The following is a 13,622-nucleotide window of genomic DNA, read 5'->3' as shown; positions in this document are numbered from 1 at the left end:
AACTCTACACTTTTACTCCCCACCTCCCAACCCACACACACACTATGTTTTTAATGCTATCAATTACATTTTTAATATTCTTATTATTAACATATATGTATAGTTAGTTATTTTTATATTTCTGTCTTTTAACTTCTATAACAATTAAAAGAGAATTACACACCATTATTATAGAAGTACAGTATTCTCTGTTTATAAATTTATCTTTACCAGTGAGCTTTATATTTTCATTTGCTTCTGTGCTGCTATATAATGTCTTTTGTTTCAACTTGAAGAACCTCTTTAGCAATTCATATAAGACAAATCTACTAGTATGAACTCCCTCAGCTTTTGTTTGCCTGGAAAAATCTTTTTTTCTTCATTTCTGAAGCATAGTTTTGCCAGAATAATTTTCTTGGCAGGTAGTATTTTTCTTTCAGCACTTTGAATATATCATCTCATTCCTTTTTGCTGAGAAATCCAGTTATACTCTTAACAGGGTTCCCTTGTATTTGATGTCACTTTTCTCTTATTGCTTTGAAAAATTCTTTTTGTCTCTGACTTTTGATATTTTGATAATTTGATTGTAATATGTCTTGGTGTGAACTTCTTTGGATTGCTCTTATGTGGTTATACAGGGCTTCTTGAATCTGGATGTCCATTTCCTTCTCCAAATTTGGCAAGTTTTCAGCCTTTTTTTTTTTTAATAAGCTTTCTGCCCTTTTCTCTCTCTCTCTCCTCTCCTCTCCTTTTAGGATTATAAAGTGTGTATTGGCATGCTTAATGATGTCCCATAAGTCCTTGGGACTTTTTCTTTACTCTTTTTCTTTCTTCTCTTTTTCATTTTTTTCTTTTATTTCATTTCTTTACTCTTTTTCTTTTCTTTTTTGTTTGTCCCTCTGACTGAAAAACTTCAAATGAATAGTATTAAAGTCCACTGATTCTTCTGCTTCAGCAGGTTTGTTGCTAAACCTCTCAAGTGAATTTTTCAATTCAGAAATTGTATTTTTCAGCTCCAGAATTTCTGTTTGGTCCTTTTTAAACATTTTATATCTCTTTATTGAAAGTGCTCAAGTATCATTTTCCTGAGCTTGTTGAGCCTCTTTATGAGTCATTAAAAAAAAAAAAAAGTAATTCACATACTTCCTTTTCTTTAGGGTCAGCTTCCAGATTTATTTTGTTCCTTTTATTGGGCCATTTTCCCCTATTTCTTCATGTTCTTTGTAACGTTTTCTTATTGGTATCCTCATATGTGAAAGGAAAAAAAAACCTCTTCATATTTATTGACTGATTTCAAATAGGGAAAGACCTTTGCCAATCACCCCAGCCACAAATTCTGGGTATCTTTCAAAACTGTTATGTGGTGTGCTTTCTCTTGACTTGTATACATAGATTCTTAACTAGAGAGATTTTGCAGTTCTGTTTTTTTTTCTTTTAAGGAGCTCATAATCTCTTACTTCTTCTGTTATCTGCCTGCTGTATCGGGGGTCATCTAAAGAAGAAATATGCTGGCCAGCTATTTCTCAGCAGTCTCTAGGTATCTAGGGTATGGCAAGTCTCAGCCATGCTCAGAGACAGGCTAGACAAAAAATAGTCCCTCAAGCAGATCACTGAAAAGCCAGAATGTTGGACACATGCTCCACTTTTCTCTTTACCCACTGAGGGAGAAGTACCAAGCTATATTAGCCTCTGTTTTCTCTGTTTTAGATCTTCTACAGTAAGATGTCCAACTTGGTTTTGTTCTCAGTGGTCCCCAGGCATCAAGAATATGCTGGGTTCTATCAGAGCTTCAAGACAGAAGCCAATCCCTTAAGCAGTAACTCAAAAAGCTGGAACATGGGACCTAAGTTTCACTCTTCTCTTCCCTACACTGAAGGAAAGGCCACTGAGCTATATCAGCCTTTATCTGCTGTACCATGAGTCCTCTGGAGCAACAGAATGCCACCCATCTCCTTTTGTTCTCAGTGGCCCCCAGGCATCTAGATTATGCTGGGTCCCTTCAGTGTTCTGAGACGAGTGAGACAGAAACCAGTCTCACAAGTAGCCTCCACCCCTGAAAACTGTATGGTCCAGGTCTCTCTTTCTTTCCTCAGGGAGAAGCCAGGAGCTGGGAGATTCCTCGTGGTCAGGGGCTTCTGTGTTGAGGGGAGGAAATTTGGTGAAAAGATTCAATAAATTTTCCTGCTAGCTTCAATGCAGTTTATTTCACACTCACCTGGGATGCAGCCATCTCTTAACTAGCTTCTAGATTTTATCACTCAAGGGATTGTTCCAGTATTGTTATTAAATCAGTGTTTACATAGGAACAAGGAGGTTCTGAGGCTTCTTACTCCGTCATCTTGTTGCCGTAACCCTGGAATGGAGAGTTTGCACTAACAATCTAAAATGTTTATATTCTTATCTGGCATTATATTTATATCTAACTATCTAAATATTGTATTACTTTTCCCTCACTTCCAAAAAAGAAGAGATGGCTTTAAAAATGCACACGTCACCACAATATAAGTTAGTCTTGCTTCTAGTTTAAAAACACATTATGCCAATTACAAGCAAATTAACTTTCTAGGTAACAAAAACAGTACTTCAGAAGGTATCCAGTTATTTTCGATACTAACGCTGAAAAAGACTCCAACAGAACTGTATCTTGTATGATGAAGTGAACCATGTCAACAATATTTGTAAAGTAAATATAATATGGAGTTTCACATGGGATTTCTTTAAATGTTTACCTACAGAGATCAGAATCATAGCTTCCGAATACAACCTTACACCATATTCTTTAAGCTACTTTGCTCATATCTCCAAAGGAGTTTTAAAATAACAATTAACTTGTACATTTTTAAGTTGATATATAAAAATGTTTGTGATCATTTTCAGTAGTTAAAAGGATATAATTTCCAGAAGTTTCAAATATTTACATTAAAAAAAAGTGGCTACATCCTTCCTTTAAATGTATCCTTCGGAATATAAATATTCTAGAAATTTGATATTTTCATCATCAACTTAAAAATATGAAGACAAACTCTTTATTAACAGTTGGAAATATTATATCATTCCTCATTCTCCTAGAAATTGTGTTTTCATTCACTCTTCTCTCAAAATTTTATTCTAACATATAGGCATACTTTATACTTGAAAGCTTTATTATCACTTTAACATACTTCTCTAAAAAAAAGTATAAACATTCATAGTAGTCTTTAAATTTCTCTCCTTCTTAGGCTGCAAGGGTTAATTTTCTTCTTCTACTTTTTCACCATAAAATTATTGCTACACTATAAGTGATCAAAATATTTATATTAGTAGTGTTTTTGATAATTATAAATAAAAGGAAAATCTTAGTAAAAATGCATTTATTAAGAAATGGAAAAGAGTTATTTTCTCATATATTTCATAGATTAGTCCGTGTTTGCTTCATACTTGAATGAGCAGGATTCACCAATTTTTTTCTTTTTCTTAAATGTAAACATGGAGAAAACTTGTTTAGATAATAAGTATATGTCATTAGTGGTAAGATATTTTTATAGCACTGTGACTAAATTTTAAAAATTCCTACAAAATTATATATCAAAATTCTCATTGGGATTATTTACCAAAAATTAATTAAGATGATCTATAAGTGAAGAATTCTACTAGGTTTTCCTTCACATTTTTTGTAAGTAAATGATCAGAAATCAACAGAGCACAAAAAGCTGTAATACTCAATTACTGAAGTAATTTAGCTTTTCTGCCTAACACTTTCCCCTTTGAAGGTGTCCCAAGGGTTTTTCCATCATGAGCATTTCTCCACAGTAAGATTAGCATGAGGCATAGGATTCCTCTCTTTTGTAAATAGTTGCAAATATTACTATAAAGGAAGAATGGGAAAGGAAAACCTTATGGACTGGCAATTCCCAGATCAGGATACATGTCTCCGTGGAAAATTCAGTCCAACTCCATATGAAAATGGGCCAAGAGAAAACTAATGGGCAGTTTCTATAATCTCCCCAGAAACTGTCCTATTGCATGGGAGTCTTTAACACAGAACGTTTCTATGCTGCTTTTAGCTTGGACATTCTATAATATGGGGACTCTACCTAGGTCATTAAAAAATAACTTCTACAAAGTACACATAAAATGTCTCCCTTCAAACATGTAATTTGGTATGGAATTCTGCCAAAAAAAAAAAACACCCGATTACAAAATATTTGCTAAGTATCCAAATTTGTTCACATTTTAATAGCCTTTTAAACTTTATACCAGAGGACTTCTAACAGAAATGTTGATTTAAATTTTAGGGTAATTGACCTTGAATTATTCTTTCTAGTAGGGCTTAGAGAATAGAGCCATTTAACTTTTAAGGTAGCTTGTATTTTGTGACAATGAAATCATGGCCACGTATGGGAAATCAAATGTCTTTCTTCTTCTCTATAGGTGCAGAGGATTGAATCCAGCTTATATGAAATTTAGTTATTTAGGTATTTCATATAAATTTAGTTATATATTTATCAACAAGCATATATCAAAGATCTACTATTTTATGGACATAACTCTTGGCATGGGGATAGAGTTGTGAATGAATCGAAGTCACTGTCTAAAAGTGACTTACACTTTAGTGGAGAAGACAGACAATAGAAAAACACAGATGAACAATATAATGGTAGGTAGTGACAAGTGCAATAAGAACAAAGAACAAAGTAAGGGGACAGAGGAATGAATAAAGAGGGTCTGTTTTATGTGGGGTGGTCAGGGATGGCCTCTCTGTGGAGGTGACAATTTAGACAATAGTGCTGAAGTTGAGAAACCAGGTGCTGAAGCAAATTTAAAGACGATTACTTTAGGCCTTGAATTCCATACACTAGTCATACCTATTAATATTTGCACATCGAGAAATGCTGCTTTAGGCTAATCATCCATCCTGATGAAATACTATTCCCCTAAGAGGAGACACAATGCAATTATTTAAATTTTATCTTAATAAATTACCATCATCTTGCACACCTATATGTGAGTTCACATTTAGGTGTCCTTAATTGAAGTTCTGGCTGTTTTCTAACTCATTTATGACCTCATTTCACTAGTTGCTGAAGTATTATGGATGCCAGGACAAGGGGATTAACTCACCTTCATGCCAGTGTACTTTATTACTTACTTAAACTGAGCACAAAAGCATCTCACATAAATGATGTTTTTGGCTACTTTAATTTTCAAGTTATAAAGTAACAGCTTTACTTAATGAATGACCTGCCTGAGTGCATAAGATATGAAGTCATTAAAATAGGTTTTAAAAAGGAGGATGGAGGACACAAATCTATTCTAATTGATTTGTCTAGAGAACTTTCCCACTGACCCTTCCTCCCGAGGTGGTATTAAGGTAAAGGTCCCGCATGAACATCAATAACCAGGGGCCAATACTGACCTCATAAAGGTTAATCCATCACAGAATCCTGTTCATGGAGTCAAAAGACAAGAGAACATCAATAAAAGCTTCAAAACAGTTTATTTTGTCTCTAATATATTTTACTGCAAGTTGATAGAAGGTGCAGTAGTGGCCAATAGTCAAATAGTCATGCATACAATTAATCTTCTCCTAAGGAGAATTGTGACTTTACAAGCACAGATTTGCAACCGATCAAAAAGGAAAGAGGGAAGACATTAGAGAGCAAGCCCTTTATATGCCAATAACTTTATAAACTAATTGTACTTTTTATTAAAAATAAATGTGCTGACAACATAAAATTCCCTTTCCTTCCCTCTGCCTATTGTTTACTGACAACATAGCTACACTTTATACCTCACAGAGTGTTTGCATTTTCCTGAGTCACTAAGTTAGTTTATCACTCAGTGAATATATTTTATTGAGGGTTTACCAATTTCCAGTTGCTGTTGTAGGGGTTGAGGATACATTATTGGACAAGAGACTGAGACCCTGACTTTAATGTAGCATTAAAAAGAAGGAGACAAACTCTTAGCACTAATATAATAGAGAGTGGCAGTTGGGGTAGGGAATTCTACTTTAGTCTCGTATTCAAGAACGGCCTCATGAAAGAGGACCTGAGGTAAGAACAGGGGCTGGTAGTGTAAATGTGGGGAAGAGCTTTTTAAGCATAAGGAACAGGAAAGGTGAAGGTTATCAGATGGGAAAGTGCATAAGTGTTAATAAGCCTGTGTGAATGGAGGATGGGGAATGAGAAGAAGAGAAAAATAGAAGTCTACGAAGCAGACCGAGTCTGTATCATGTACAGTCTTGCAGCCCATAGTAAGGAGTTTATTGTGGTAGAACTGGGAAACATTGATTGATTGGTTTTAAACATTGGTTTTAAACATTAAAACATTGGTTTTAAACATTTGCATAATACGATCTGATTTATGATTTAGAAAATCACTAGAGATAGCTGCTACAATTGGGTTATTGTAAATCAAGTATGCATTAGAGGGAAATCTGTTGCAGTAGTCCAGGAAAGAGATAATAGCTGGAACTAGAATTACAGTTGAGATGGCAAGAACAGATCGGACTCAGGATGAATATTACTGGTAGAGTAGACAGTACTTAACTGTTCTGGAAAATATCAGGTGTGAAAAAGTAAAGAAATGAGAAGACAACTACCAATTTTTTGCCTTGAGCAATTAACTGGATGGATAGTAGCAACTAACTGGCTGATAAAAGTGGTGCCATTTCTGAGAAGGAAAAGTTTGGACAGTGGAGACAAGATGGAATAAACTGTCCTGTTTCAGCTATGTTAAGTCAATAAGAGTGTTTGTACTGTGGTCTGTGACAACAAGACCTGAAGTAGTGAAAATGGAGAAACAGAAGGATACTTTCTGCCATTAGCATCCTACTGATGATGGGAAAACACTGAGTCATATAATGGCAGCTATGTTTGCCCTCTTCTGTTTTTGTCTACCTGAAAGCCTCTTTGTGTTAAGTCCTGTGATGAAATGCCTCTGCTTTTTGCTATTTTTGAGGCCCTTTACCTCAATTTTTTATATACAGAAATAACAACAATTGTGTTTTTTCTTTTTATTGAAATATACTGAAATATAGTTGATGTACAATAATAGTTTCAGGTGTACACATGGTGATTTTTATTGATTATACTACATTTAAAGTTATTAAAAACAATGCCTATGTTCCTTGTTATGTACAATATATCCTTGTTGTTTATTTACTTTATATGTAGGAGTTTGTATCTCTTAATCCTCTACCCCATTTTGTCCCTCCCCCTTCCCTCTCCCCACTGGTAACCACTAGTTTACTTCTATATCTGTGAGTCTGTTTCTGTTTGGTTATATAAATTCATTTTTAATTTTTTTATATTCCATGCATAAGTGATAGCATAGAGTATTTTTCTTTCTCTGTCTGAGTTATTTTACTAAATATAATACACTCTAGGTCCATCCATGTTGTTGCAAATGGTGGAATGTTTTTCTATTTTTATGTTTGAGTAATATTCCATTGTGTATTTATGCCACATATTCTTTTTTTATTTTTATTTTCTTAATTTTTATTTTTTGTGGTAAGCGGTCCTCTCACTGTTGTGGCCTCTCCCGTTGCAGAGCACAGGCTCCGGACACGCAGGCTCAGTGGCCATGGCTCACGGGCCCAGCCGCTCCGCGGCATGTGGGATCTTCCCAGACCGGGGCACGAACCCGTGTCCCCTGCATCAGCAGGAGAACTCTCAACCACTGCGCCACCAGGGAAGCCCCAATGCCCCATATTCTTTATCCATTCATCTGTTGATAAACAGGTTGCTTCCATGTATTGATTATTATAGAAAATGCTGATATGAACATTGGGTTGCATGTATCTTTTCAAATTAGTGTTTTCATTTTCTTTGAATATATACCCAGGAGTGGAATTGCTGGATCATATGGTAATTCTATTTTTAGATTTTTGAGGAAACTCCATATTGTTTTCCACATTGGCTGGGCCAATTTGTACCAAAAGTGTACTAGGGTTCCTTTTTTTCAACATCCTCCTCAACATTTGTTATTTGGAGTCTTTTTGATGTTAGCCATTTTGACAGGTGTCAGGTGATATCTCACCATTTTTGATTTGTATTTCTCTGATGATTAGTGATGTTGAACATCTCTTCATGTGCCTGTTGCCCACCTGTATATCTTCTTTAGAAAAATATCTATTCAAGTCTTCCACTCATTTTTTAATTGGGTTGTTTGGTTTTTGATAATGAGTTGTATGATCTGTTTATATATATTTTGGATAACAGCCCCTTATTGGTCATATTATTTGCAAATATTTTCTTGCATTCAGTAGGCTGTCTTTGTTTTGTTGATGGTCTCTTTTCCTGTGCAAAAGCTTTTAAGTTTAATTAGGTCCCATTTATTTATTTTTGCTTTTGTTTCTTTTGCCTTAGGAGACAGATCCAAAAAAAATATTGCTATGATTTATGTCAAAGTACGTTCTGCCTATGTTCTCTTCTAGGAGCTTTATGTTTTCAGGTCTTACATTTAGGTCTTTGATCCATTTTGAATTTTTTTATATGGTGTGAGAAAGTAGTACAATTTTATTCCTTTCCATGTAGCTGTCCAGTTTTCCCAGCATCACTTATTGAAGAGACTTTTTCTCCATTGTATATTCTTGCTTCCTTTGTCATAGATTGACCGTAAGTGTATGCATTTATTTCTGGGTTCTCTATTCTGTTCCATTGATCTATGTTTCAGTTCTTGAGCTAGTACCATGCTGTTTTGATTACTGTAGCTTTGTAGCGTAGTCTGACATTGAGGAAATACTTCCAGCTTTGTTCTTTTTTTCCTCAATATTGCTTTGGGAATTCATGATTTTTTGTGGTTCCATATAAATTTTAGGCTTGTTTGTCCTTCTTCTGTGAAAATGTCATGGGTATTTCAATAGGGATTGCATTAAATCCATAGATTGCTTTAGGTAGTATGGACATTTTAACACTTTTAATTCTTCCAACCCATGAGCATGGTATACATTTCCATTTCTTTCTATCATCTTCAGTTTCCTTCATCAGTGTCTTACAGTTTTCAGAGTATAAGTTTTTCACCTCTTTGGTTAAGTTTATTCCTATGTATTTTATTCTTTTCGATACAATTTTAAATGGGATTGTTTCCTTGCTTTCTCTTTATGATAGTTCTGATAGTTCATATCAGTGTATAGAAAAGCAACAGATTTATGTACATTAATCTTGTATCCTGCAACTTTACTGAATTCATTTATTGGTTCTAATAGTTTTTTCATGGAGACTTTAGGGATTTTTACATATAGTATCATGTCATCTGCACATGGTGGCAGTTTTACCTCTTCCCTTCCTATTTTGATAACTTTATTTCTTTTTCTTGCCTGATTGTTGTGGCTAGGACTTCTGTATTAGAAGTGGTGAGAGTGGGCATCCTTATTGTCTTCCTGGTTTTATGAGGAAAGGCTTTCAGCTTTTCACCATTGAGTATAATGTTAGCTGTGAGTTTGTCATAAATGGGCTTTGTATTGTTGAGATACGGTCCCTCTTTACCAACTTTGCTGAAAGTTTTTATAATGAGTGGGTGTTGAAGTTTGTTAAATGATTTTTCTGCATCAATTGAGATAATCATGTGATTTTTATCCTTCATATTGTTAATGAGGTGTGTCACATTGATTGATTTGCAGATACTGAAACATCCTTGCATTGCTGAAATAAATCCCACTTAATCATGATATATGACCCTTTTTATATATTGTTGAGTTCGAGTAGTTTTGCATCCGTATTCTTCAGAGATGTAGGCCTGTAATTTTTTTTTCTGTGGTGTCTTGGTTTTGGTATCAGGGTCATGGTGGCCTTGTAGAATGAATTTAAGAGTTTTCCATCCTCTTCAATATTTGGAATACTTTGAAAAGGGTAGGTATTAACTCTTCTTTATATGTTTAGGAGAATTCCCCTGTGAAGCCATCTGATCCTGGACCTTTGTTTGCTAGGAGCTTTTTCATCACAAATTCAATTTCATAACTAGTGTTTGATCTGTTCATATTGTCTTCCTCCTAATCCATTCTTGGAAGGTTTTATGTTTCTAGAAATTGTTCCATCTTCAAGGTTGTCTAATTTTTTGACATATAACTGTTCATAGTATTCTCTTATTTTTTGTATCTGTAATATTGACTGTTATTTCTCCTCATTCATTTCTTATTTTGTTTTTTGGGGGTCCGCTCTGTTTTTTCCTTGATGGGTCTGGCTAAAGATTTATCTTTTTTTTTTTTTCCAAAAAAACAGCTCTTTGTTTCATTGATTTTTTTTTCTATTGTTTTCTTGGTCTCTATTTTATTTATTTCTTCTCTGATCTTGACTATTTCCTTTCTTCTGCTGACTTTGTGCTTTGTTTGTTCTTCCTTTTCTAATTCATTAAGATGGTAGGTTAGTTCACTTATCTCAGATTTTTCTTGTTTCTTTAGGTAGGCTTGTATCACTATAAACTTTCCTCTTAGAACTGCTTTTGCTGCATCCCATGGATTTTATTTTTATTTATTTGTTTATTTTTGGACCACACCACAGGGCTTGCAGGATCTCAGTTCCCTGACCAGGGACTATACCTGGGACACAGCAGTGAAATCACCAAATCCTAACCACTAGATCACCAGGGAACTGCCCATTCCAGAGATTTTAGGAAGCTGTGTTTCCATTTTCATTTGTCTCAAGGTATTTTCTGATTTCCTCTTTTATTTCTTCACTGACCCATTGTTTTTTAGTAGTGTGTTGTTTAGTCTCCATGTGTTTGTGCTTTCCCCATTTTTTTCCCTGTAATTGATTTCTAGTTTCATATTGTTGTGGTTGGCAAAAATGTTTGATATGATTGTTATCCTCTTAAATTTGTTGAGACTTGTTTTGTGGCATAGCAATTGATTTATCCTGGAGAACATTCCATGTGCACTCAAAATGAATTGTATTTTCTGCTTTTGGATGGAATGTCCTGTAGACATCTATTAAGTCCAACTGGTCTGATGCAGTATTTAAGACCACTGTTTCCTTATTGATCTTCTGTCTGGATGATCTGTCCATTGATGTAAGTGGGGTGTTAAAGTCCCCTACTATTATTGTATTATTGTCAGTCTCTGTGTTTATATCTGTCAGTATTTGCTTTATGTATTTAGGTACTCCTATGTTGGGTGCATGTATGTTAATGAGTGTAATATCCTCTTCTTGTATTGATTTCTTTGTTATCATTTAATGCCCTTCTTCATCCTTTGTTATTGACTTTGTTTTAAGGTCTATTTTGTCTGATATGAGTATTGCTACTTATACTTTCTTGTAATTATCATTTGCATGAAATGACTTTTTTCAACTCCTCACTTTCGGTCTGTGTGTCTTTAGCTCTGGAGTGAGTCTCCTATAAGCAGCATATAGATGGGTCTTGTTTTATTATCCAGTCATCCACCCTATGTCTTTTGATTAGATCATTTAGTCCCTTTACATTTAAAATGATTGTCAATAGACATGTGCTTATTGAAGTTTTGTTACTTGTTTGCTGTTTTTGTAGTTCTTCTCTGCTCTTTTCTTCTTCTTTTAGTTTCTTCCCTTATGGTTTGATAATTTTCTTTAGTGGTATGCTTGTGTTCCTTTCTCCCTAGTTTTTTTGTGTCTGTGGTAGGTTTTTGGTTTGTGGCTACCATGGGGTTTATAAATGTTGACCTATAAGTATATCTACTTGTTTTAAACTGGTAGTCATTTAAGTTCAAACACATTTTTACTCCCCTCTCCCACTTTGTGTTTTTTTATTTCATATTTTACATCGTCATTTTATCCCTTTACTGATTATTGTAATTATAGTTGGTTTCACATTCTTTTGTCCTTTAATCTTCATACTACCTTATTTAAATAGTTGATTCTCAGCCTTTGCTATATATTTGCCTTTACTGTTGGTATTTTTCTTTTCTTACAGATACTTCTTTTATAACCTTTTCTTTTCACCTTAGAGATGCCCCTTTAACATTTGTTTTAGAGTAGGTTTAGTATTGATGAACTCTTTTAGTTTTAACTTGTCTGAGAAGTGTTTTTTTGTTTGTTCATTTGTTTTAATCTCTCCTTCAATTCTAAATGATATTCTTCCTGGGTCGAGTATCCTAGGTTGAAGGTTTTCCCCTGTTAGCACTTAGAATATATTCTGCAACTCCTTTCTGGCCTGCAAAATTTTAGCAGAAAAATCAGCTTATAGCCTTATGGGGCTTCCCTTGTATATGACTCTTTGTTTTTCTCTTGCTGCATTTAGAGTTCTCCCTTTAACTTCTTTTGCCATTTAACTTATGATATGTTTTGGTGTGGGTCTGTTGGAATTCATCTTGTTTGGGGCCCTCTTTGTTTCCTTTTCCTTGGATACCTGTTTCTTTCTTCAGGTTTGAGAACTTTTTGGCCATAATTTCATCAAATACATTTTCGACCCCCTTCTCTCTCCCTTCTCCTTCTGGGACCCCTATAATGTGAATGTTGGTATACTTGATTTGTCCTAGAGGCCCTTTAAACTGTTCTTATTTTTTTATTTGGTTTTCTTTGTGCTGTTCTGATGGGGCAGTTTCCATTATTCTATCTTTCAGATCACTTATGCATTTTTCTGTGTCACCTACTCTGCTATTCATTGCTTCTAGTGTGTTTTTTATTTCAATTATTATATTCTTCATTTTTGACTGGTCCTTTTTCATATTTTCTAGTTCCTTGTTAAATTCTCACTTTTTTCATCTATTCTTTTCCTTAATTCAGTTAGCATCCTTTGATAATGCTTTGAACTTTTTATTTGGTAAATTATTTGTTTCATTAGTTTTTTTCAGTGGTTTTATCTTGTTCTTTCACTTAAAACAAATTTCTCTGTCTTTTCATTTTGCTTAACTTTGTCTCTATGAAATTAGGTGAAACAGTTACCTATTGTGGTCTTGAAGGGGTGTCCTTGTGTGGGAGCATCCCTATATAGTCTGCATGTGTCCAGTGGCTTTGGTGGGAGAACTAGATCTGACATGAACAAGAGACATGTCTTTCTCCAAAGTGCGCTGGTAGCCATCATCTTGGTAATCAGTGTGGCTGGAGATGGGTGGTTAGGGCGAGAGCCAGGTATGACTCGGTGGTTCTCCTCTGTTCAGTGGCCAGCACCACCCTACTGTGGGTGAGGGCAGGTCCCAAGTTGCTGGAGCAGAAGCCCTGAAGGTCATGTCTGGGCTGGCTCCATTCTCTTTAAGTATGTGTGCTCCCTTATCTCATCACCAGCACCCTTGCCTCACAGTGGAACAGTGCTGGAGCAAGAGGGGCTGGGACAGGCACTTGGCATGGGATTGGATGCAGGCTGTTGTGGCTCCAGCTGTAGTCAGAGACCCAAACTGCTTCTGATACACTGCCAGTAGTAGCTACCCCTTCCCTGGTCAGATGCTGCTTTGGGTCAGAGCTACCTTTCTCTCTCGGAGCTGAGCTCTCTCCTTGGCCACAGCATCCCTCACCCCAGTTTGCATCATGAAGCAAGTGGGGCCAGAACAGTTGCTTGGTTCAGGCTGGGGCACGCACCAGGGCAGTTGCAGGAAAGTGGGCCAGTGTCTCAATGCAGTTTCAATCTGCCCTCTCTGCCCTGTTCTGGGAGCAAGCAAGCATGTGTACACTCTTCACGAGTGGAGTTCATGTTTCCCGCAGCCTTCCTGTTACTCCTACCAGCCCTCCAACAAGACAAGAGGACTCTTTTTCCCA

Source organism: Leucopleurus acutus (genome assembly GCF_964270905.1).
Source record: "Leucopleurus acutus genome assembly, chromosome: 3".
In the NCBI taxonomy this organism is placed as follows: Eukaryota; Metazoa; Chordata; class Mammalia; order Artiodactyla; family Delphinidae; genus Leucopleurus; species Leucopleurus acutus.
This window is presented reverse-complemented; position numbering follows the sequence as displayed.